We start from the raw sequence: 8,891 nt of genomic DNA, 5'->3' as shown, positions 1-8,891 counted from the left end.
CAGACTTCCCACTTCTACCACCATGCTGACTCCCAACCATGCTACCACCTTGCTGGCTCAGCTGCTGCCTCACGGGCAACCTGCAACTCTCTTCTCCTGATGATGATGAAGCCCCTTCTGCACCCAGATCCCAATCAGCTTCATCATCATCATCGAGTTGTGTCTGAACGTCACTGATGTCCTCCTCTCCTCCTCAGGTTCCTCAACAGTGTCTGCTTCAGGAGCCTGAACGCTCGCAACACCACTTCCCATGCCACTATCCTCATCACTACTTGCCCGCCTAGTGGAGGAAGCGGCAGATGTCTACTCCACTTTTTGGCTGGGCAGTAGCTGCTGACTGTTCCCTAGTAGATTTTCCTCACTTAATAGTGGAGCTGAATTCACAGCATATGATACTTCTGTGGGGGAGGGAGCAGCATAGGACAGAGGCGATGGGAGGACAGGGACTGCTCCTGGGCCATGCCAACTAAGGGTTGTGTCTGAGGAACCCACCGACTGTTGACTGGGGGTGTCAGATGTCACTTGTGATGAAGTGGATGACCGAGTTAGCCAATCGATGACGGCAGATGGGTTGCTGGTCGAGACACGACCGCTAGTTGATACCGAGAGCTGAGGCCTCTCGCTGCGACTCCTGCTGCGACCTCTGCCTGATGAACTTAGGCCTTTTCCACTCCTCTTTACACGTCCTGGCACTTCTCTGCCTGACATAATTATACACCAGCTGAGTGCATATATCTTACACTTATAAGAGGAGGACAATACGCTCCACTACCCTTAAAACTGTATTAGACTACAGAAACAAGTGTGTAGCTTTGGCTGGCCTGTCACAGTAACTAGGCCCAAATTAGTTTAACAGGAAAATATCTATAAAGGACACCATGTAGGTGTACGTACAGTTTACACTTATGAGAGCTGGACAATACACTCCACTACAAACTGTATAAGGCTACAAAAACAGGTGTGTAGCTTTGGCTGGCCTTTCACAGTAACTAGGCCCAAATTAGTTTAACAGGGAAATATATAAAGAACACCACGCAGGTGTACATACAGTTTAAACTTTTCAGAGGAGGACTGTGCGCTCCACTACAAACTGTATAAGTCTACAGAAACAAGGCTGGCTTTTCACAGTAACAAGGCCCAAATTAGTTTTTCAGGAAAAAAAAACTTACACCACGTTGGTGTACCTACAGTTTACACTTATGAGAGCTGGACAATACGCTCAGCTTAAAACTGTTTAAGGCTACAGAAACAAGGGTGCAGCTTTGGCTGGCCTTTCACAGTAACTAGGCCCAACTTAGTTTTTCAGGAAAAAAAACGTACACCCCGTAGGTGTATCTACAGTTTAAACTTATGAGATAAGGACTATGCACTCCACTACAAACTGTATAAGGCTACAGAAACAAGAGTGTAGCTTTGGCTGGCCTTTCACAGTAACTAGGCCAAAATTAGTTTTTCAGAAAAAAAAAATGTAGACCACGTCGGTGTATGTACTGTTTACACTTATGAGAGGACAATAAGCTCCACTACGCATCCTGTATTAGGCACTGTAATCAGGTGACTATGGCTTTTCTTGCTCACCCTAGCTGGCCCCTGTTAGCTTTACAGTTGTACAACTAACTGCAGCAGTACAGAATCGCTGTGTAGTAGAGCCCAGTACAGTATTATTAGGCACTAATAGCAGGTGACAATGGCTTTTACTGCTCTGCCTAACTGGCCCCTTTAAGCTTTAGAGTTGCTGTACACCCCACTGCAGCAGTGAAGTCACTGTGTATTACACACAAAAGTGTACTTTCTCTCTCTCTCTCTGTCAGTGCTTTTATGCAGTCCTTTGGGCTTGTGGTGAATCGCTGCTGTTAAGCTGTTTTTCTGTGCAATGCACACAATGCTCTACCTCTCCCGGCAGTGAAACGCTCTCTCTGAAATAAAACGCTGAAGTGACTGGCGCAAGATGGCTGCCAATTATATAGGGCTATGACATCACAGGGGTGGCTGGCTGCTGATAGGCTGCATGCTGCCTGTGATTCAGGGACATCTCACCTACCCGCCTTTCTGCCTTCCCAGAGTTCCTTGCCACATGTTCTTACATGTGGATCTGCCATTTTAGATGCCCTGGAGCCTGGACCACACTAAATGGAGTTTAATGAAGCGATCCGTGCGATCGAATCGTGGCGATATTCGGATTTGTTGCAAAGCTAATTTTTTCTGAAATTCGTAACAAATTTGGATTCATCAGATTCAATTCGCTCATCCCTATGTACAGTAGATATCACTTGCAGGTAACTGTTTACAAAAAAGCAAAAAATGTAAACTCTTCGTTTAGGCCAATAGAACTTCTGGTTTGTAGTTTATAGATCCATTTGACCTTCTCACAAAAGAGTATTTTATTCAAATTCCCACGTCCGGGATCCAATTTGAATTGGTCAATTCCCCAAAATCTTAAATTTAGGGGATCACTGTGTATTTCTCTCATATGTCCTGATATTGGGGTACCAACCCGTGTATTGATCTTACTGATATTTTTGGAGATACGTCTGCGCAACTGTTGAATAGTTTTTCCTACATACAATTTGGGGCACATGCACTCTGCTATGTATATCACTCCTGTAGTTTGACATGTGATACAATTCTTAATCACATAGATTTTATTATCAATTGGGTTACAAAATTCATCTGGGACATGAATTGATAGAAAATGCAACGGCCACAAGGATGAGATCCTTGAATTGTAGATTTAAGCCAGGTTGCTGAAGACTTTTCTTCATACAAACTTTTCACTATCCTGAATATTACGACCTCGTCGGTAAGTGACAGGTGAGGCTGTAATAAACTCCCTTAAATCTGCTTGTAATAACCACCAATATTTTTGTAGAATATTCATAATTTTTGGTTATTTGGGTGAAAAGTTCCAATACATCAGATGATTTTATTATTAACTGCTGGAATCTTGTATTTGAGAAAATTGACTCACGGAGTAGCTCTAGCCCTGGCGTATGCTTTGTGAAGTACCTTTTTCGGATAGATACGAGCTACAAAACGCCTAAACAGGAGATCGCATTCCTTTTGAAATGCCACAGGATCAGAACAATTTCTTTTGGCTCTAAGGTTTGGTCTATGGGTATACCTCGTTTTTAAGGTTTAGGGTGAATCTCTTCCAATTAAGAAAACTATTAGTGGGTTTACAAATTTTTTTTGTATGTACATGTCCTGCTTCATCAAGAGTGATGGTTAAATCAAGAAAGTGAAGATAAATGCTGTGAATTTCTGACATTAAGTGCATGTTGATCTGACTGGAATTAAGTGACTGAATAAATGTCTGGAGAAAAAAAATATCGTCAATATAACATACCCAAAATAATTTATGTGTAGTGAAATCAGAGTGTACATCAGAAAAAACAATAGTGTCTTCCCACCACCCTGAGAAAAGATTTGCATAATTTGATGCACAAGAAGTGCCCATAGCTGTGCTGCCCTTTAATGAAAATAAAGTTGACAATCAAATAAAAATAACATTTTGACAAGTGGGTTGTATCCTCACTTGTCCCTCAATTAGACTCCTTGTTGTAAAAAAAAAAAGGCGGGGGGGTTGTTGTTGAAAGTTTTCTCCAACCTTTGTTAGAGTTAGATTTCCAGGTGCCCGTGGTGCTGCCGTAGTAGATACGTTCTAGCGCAGCTTTGTCGGCGCATTATGACATGCGCAGATGGTCTCCGGCAATTGATGGCTACAGTATGCTGTTGCGCAGCTCCATCTGTGCAGCAAGGACGGCACATGCACGGCCGACGGAGAGCACCTACAGACTATCTCATAGCACAGCTTTATCTGCGCAGTTACGTAACATGTCACCATCCTATCGGAGCTCTGTAATAGCAGAAGAGCTGGCCGGATTGGAGGTATTTCATGTTAGGAATACGATATGCATCTTGGTAATATTTTATTGGATGTTAGGAAGTATTCTGATGGGCTTGTATAGCTGCCCATTAATTTAGAGAAACACTATTGGTAATGTGTGGAAAGGAGTGACCTACGAGTGTGACATCACATAAGGGAGTTTATAAAAAAAAACCTGAACGGCTCATTAACACGCCATTTGCCCTAAAACCCTTGAGCCACAGCTGTGGTGAAATTATGGGCGGGGAATATGTTCTAGTTTTTAATATCACCCATCAGTGCTACTATAAGGTAGCTATGGACGGCAGCCATAGCACCCTCTCTTGGTTTCACTAGCAGACAGTTGCATTCTAATACAGCTTACAGTGTTGCAACTAGTATGGTGCTGTTTTCAACTTGTCAGGCTCATTAAAAGTTAGGTTTTATGTGAGGTGAATGGGAAATATAGGGTTCTAATGATTGCTTAGCGATCAACTGTACATAGATAATTATATTAAGCCTCCATTCACAGGTCCATTTTGTAATATAGCCCTAATGCACAGCACCATGTTTGGTAAAAAATCAAACATAACATATCAGCACAACCACCTCATACCAATGGTCAAGCATGGAGGTGAAGGGTGATGATTTGCATTGGGCATCTTGCAGTCATTGAGTTGACCATGAACTACTCCATATACTCATTCTGTAGAGTCAAATATGAGGCCACCGGTCTATCAGCTTAAACTTGGCCGAAACTGGGTCTTTTCACAAGGCAATGATCCCAATTACAGCAGAAAACCTACAACAGAATAGCAGGGGGAAAAAAAAGAATTAGAGTGTACCAATGGCCTCAAACCCATTAAAATGCGGTGAGGGTAGGGCATAACCCAGTGCCCACAGACATCAATGAGCTGGAGCAATATTATAAAGAAAAGTGGGCCTAAATTCCTTCAGAACTATGTGAGTCTTCTCATTATTGCAGCTAAAAAGATGTACAGCGTGAACTGTTTTTCACACAAGGCTTTTCTATTTTAACCTAGTTTATAGTAAATGAATAATGATACGATGGAATCTATTGTGTGTTGTTGTTTATCTGAGGTTGTATTAACCTAATTTTAAAGGGGTATTTCAGGATTTTTTTTCTTATTTGGCTATGCTACAAGGGCTTTGAAGTTAGTGTAGTTCATGATATAGGGTTTGAACCTGTGTGTGATGCTGATCCCGCAATTCTTATGTGATCTTTGGCCCAATGTTTATTTTGTCGTCTCAAGTTTTTCCTGGTTGCATTGCGGCCCTAGACATTACATCAATAGTCAGGAGCCTGTCTGCCTCAATGGGTGAAGCGACTGCGGGGGGGGGGGGGGGGGGGGGGGCTAGGGGTGGAGATCATTCTCCACAGGGCTGCAGGAAATTGTCCCAGGTGTGCTTCAATGAGTGGGGTGGCTGATGTGTGGGTGGAAGAACAATGACTTCACACTTACAAACAAGGGATCCTGGGACTTGTAGTTCAAGGGAGGGAACTCCAAAAGGAAACAGCTATTTCATAAAAGGAAAGCAGCAGACAATCACAGTTCCTTCCTAAGCCTGCCCAATACTGTCTGGCAGGTACAGTACGTACTAAAATTCCCTTATGGTGGATAACCCATGATCACCCCAAGATATATAATATACTTTAATCACTATAGGTACCGGCTTCAGTATGAGTTTGATTGAAATAGCCTTAAAATGAAGTTGTGTAGTCCTTTTATTTTCAGTGTGGTGTTTTCTCAGCAGCTCGTCAATTCCTCATGTATCATCCTCTGCTTTCTCAGGAGGCTTGGCTGAATCCTTTCTCTGAGCTCTAGCACCACCGTCTCTGACATCTACAGCTACATCACCATCTCCCTGTCATATATGCATATCTATTGGGACATTTAGGAACAAGGTGTCTATGGCATGCTGCCTTGTGCTGAACAATGCCACAGGCAGAGGAGCAGACAGGGAATGACTTCAGCAGGTTTGCAGATTTACTGACTGCAGAGCAATAGTCTGCTGTGTACTGAAATGTTCTACAACAGCTCTGGATGGGAAAGTGGCAGATGTCCTATGGGAAGGGAGTTAGCAGGGTAGGAGGACTGGGGAAAAGAAATGCATTCTGGAAACTGTAGTATGGAGAAACTGTTCAACCAAGATGTAGTGAGACCATATGGTAGATGAAGCAGACTTGTAAGCAATGTTATCTGCTTCTGCAGCATTTTCATGTTTTTACCTGATGTTGAACAACTCATTGATGACCTTCTAAGGACCATTTTTATTATGTTCTTATAGCCCTATTGGCGAGAACCTTTGTAGAATATTTTAATGCTATTTTAGCAGTAAGAAATTGATGTCCTTAAATACCTTAAACATTTTAAAGGGCAACTACCATTAAGGGTGCATTGAAAGCATCTAAAAACATCTATAAAAGGTTAAATCAATGTGCACAAAATGTTCCCTTTTTACAGCCTCCTTTATGTGAACTGGAGCTCAGGGGGCTGCATGTTATTACTTCCTATTCACAGTGATGTTGACTCACTAAGAAGCTGCCGACAGGTAGATATGGGGGGGGGGGGGGGGGGGCAAAATTCAGCATATACATCAGCATTTTCCAACAAGGGTACTTCCAGCTATTGCAAAACTAAAACTCTCAGCATGCTCAAACAGCCTTTGGCTGGCCGTGCATGCTGGGAGTTGTAGTTTTGCAGCAGCTGGAGGCACCCTGATTGGGACACTGACCTCCACAGCACCATTATATTGAACTCCAGTGAGCATACATGGCCTTCACCAGTTTAACGGGGTTGTGCGCTGCCCTGCCTTTCGGAGCTCCGCACGCGGCGTCCGGAAGTTCATTACTCCGAACGCTGTGTGCGGGCTTCCGTGTTCGTGGCCGCCAGACGTGACGCCCGGCCCCCTCGTGACGTCACGCCCACCCCCTCTACCAAAGTTTATGGGAAGGGGGCGTGACCGCTGTCACGCCCCCTTCCCATAGACTTTCGTTGAGGGGGCGGGCGTAACGTCACGAGGGGGCCGGGTGTGGCGTCACGTCCGGCGGCCGCGAACACGGAAGCCCGCACACAGCGTTTGGAGTAATGAACTTCTGGACGCTGCGTGCGGAGCTCCGAAAGGCAGGGCAGCGCACAACCCCTTTAACTCTTCAAATCATAACAGTCAAATGACAGTAAAAAATATTGCTTATATATGTTACTTACTAGGTCATGCAGTTACTTTACATGTCATCTTTATTTGTCTATCTTCTGTATTTGGCTCACAAATCCCTCTGTTCTGCTGCTCACTCGTTCTGATATCCACTGCTTAGGAAGGGGCATGTCTGAAGCAAGCACTGAGCCCGTCCTCACTCACCATGCAATTACTTCCTCCCCGAGTCTGCTGTGCTGGGCTGGGTCTCTTTATCCAATCACTGCAGACTGCTCTGTAATTCCCTCCTCTCTGTTTTCATGCTTTAATCTGATAGGACAGGAGTGAACACAAAGGAGTGCTAGTCCCGCCCTCACTCACTGGACTTTATCCCTGCCTGTGGGACAAAGATGATGCTGCAGCCATACAGAATTATGTTCTGTATGGTATGGGGACCCCTAGTTTTTTTTTTTTTCTTTCTTTCTATAAGCCATGATTACTATACTTCATACTTTCCTATGAAGTATAGTAGAAAGATTAATGTTTTGCCAAGATTTACAACATATAAAAAGTTTTTGATTCTGACAGTGTCCATTTAAAGATATTTAATATCAGATTCTACCAGACCTTGGTTATACAAATGGAATAATTCTAGCAAAACCATGCAGCCTCTTGGGGAAATCCAATTTTGTCCTGTTTACCTTGTTCGACCACATTGTATCTGTAGTATATGCCGCCTGAGTGTTTTGGCTGTATTAGCCTTTTATTTCCATGAGTTGGATTTCTCTGACTCTGAAACCGTGTCCAAGTTATGACACATTTACCGCAACCATGTGTTTTAATAAAGGAATGTGACCGTGCTAAAAATAACAAATTCCTAATAAACCCTTTCACCTCTCAGGGAATCTCCCACAATTAGTCTTACCTTCTGTCTGCTTTACTGTCTGCTTTCAGAAGAAGAAAATGGAGTGTGCATTGTTCACAGCTTGTGGATATCCCCCTGTATTTACCTAATAGTAGAATGCCACCATATGTTACCTGCTGTCTCCATTCTATTATACAGTGGTCCCTCAAGTTACAATATGAATCGGTTCCAAGATGACCATTGTATGTTGAAACCATCGTATGTTGAGACCAGAACTCTATGGAAACCTGATAATTGGTTCTGAAGCCACCAAAATGTCATCCAAAAATAGGAAAAAGTGAGGATTAAAGATAAATAAGTAGATAACTAATATAGATAAAGCAAATCCTTACATATAAAAGTAATAAATATCTGATGGAAGCTGTAAATCACTGTCTATGTCAGTGTTTCCCAAAGAGGGTGCCTCCAGCTGTTGCAAAACTACAACTCCCAGCATGCCCGGACAGCCGAAGCATGCTGGGAGTTGCAGTTTGGCACCCACTAGGAAGGGCAGTAGTAAACATCGCTTACTGCCCCCTTCCTTTACCCCCACCCACCGTCGTTTCCATACCTGCGCTTTGATCTCCGCTGTCTCCAGCGACGATCGGCGGTCCCCACGCATCTTCTGGTCAAGTACCGGCCTCCATCTTCTCCCCCCATTCTACCCGACATCCAGGAGTGGGCAGAACGGGGAGTTGCCATGGCAACCCGCTGTCCTGCGCTCCCATTGGTCAGAATCAGTTCTGACCAATGGCAGGGGATAGGAGGAGATCGCAGCACTGAGACCTCGCTCCTATCCCTCAGGATGATCGGGGCTGTCACTGACAGCTCCGATCATCCCTATTTTCCGGGTGATCAGTTCACCAGAGACCCGATCAGCCCGGAATAGCAGAAAATCGCATGTGTGAATTGACATGCAATTTTCTGCGATTGCCGACATGGTGGGGGGGGGCCGATGTGCCGGGA

Source organism: Hyla sarda, chromosome 5, assembly GCF_029499605.1.
Source record: "Hyla sarda isolate aHylSar1 chromosome 5, aHylSar1.hap1, whole genome shotgun sequence".
Lineage (NCBI taxonomy): Eukaryota > Metazoa > Chordata > Amphibia > Anura > Hylidae > Hyla > Hyla sarda.
This window is presented reverse-complemented; position numbering follows the sequence as displayed.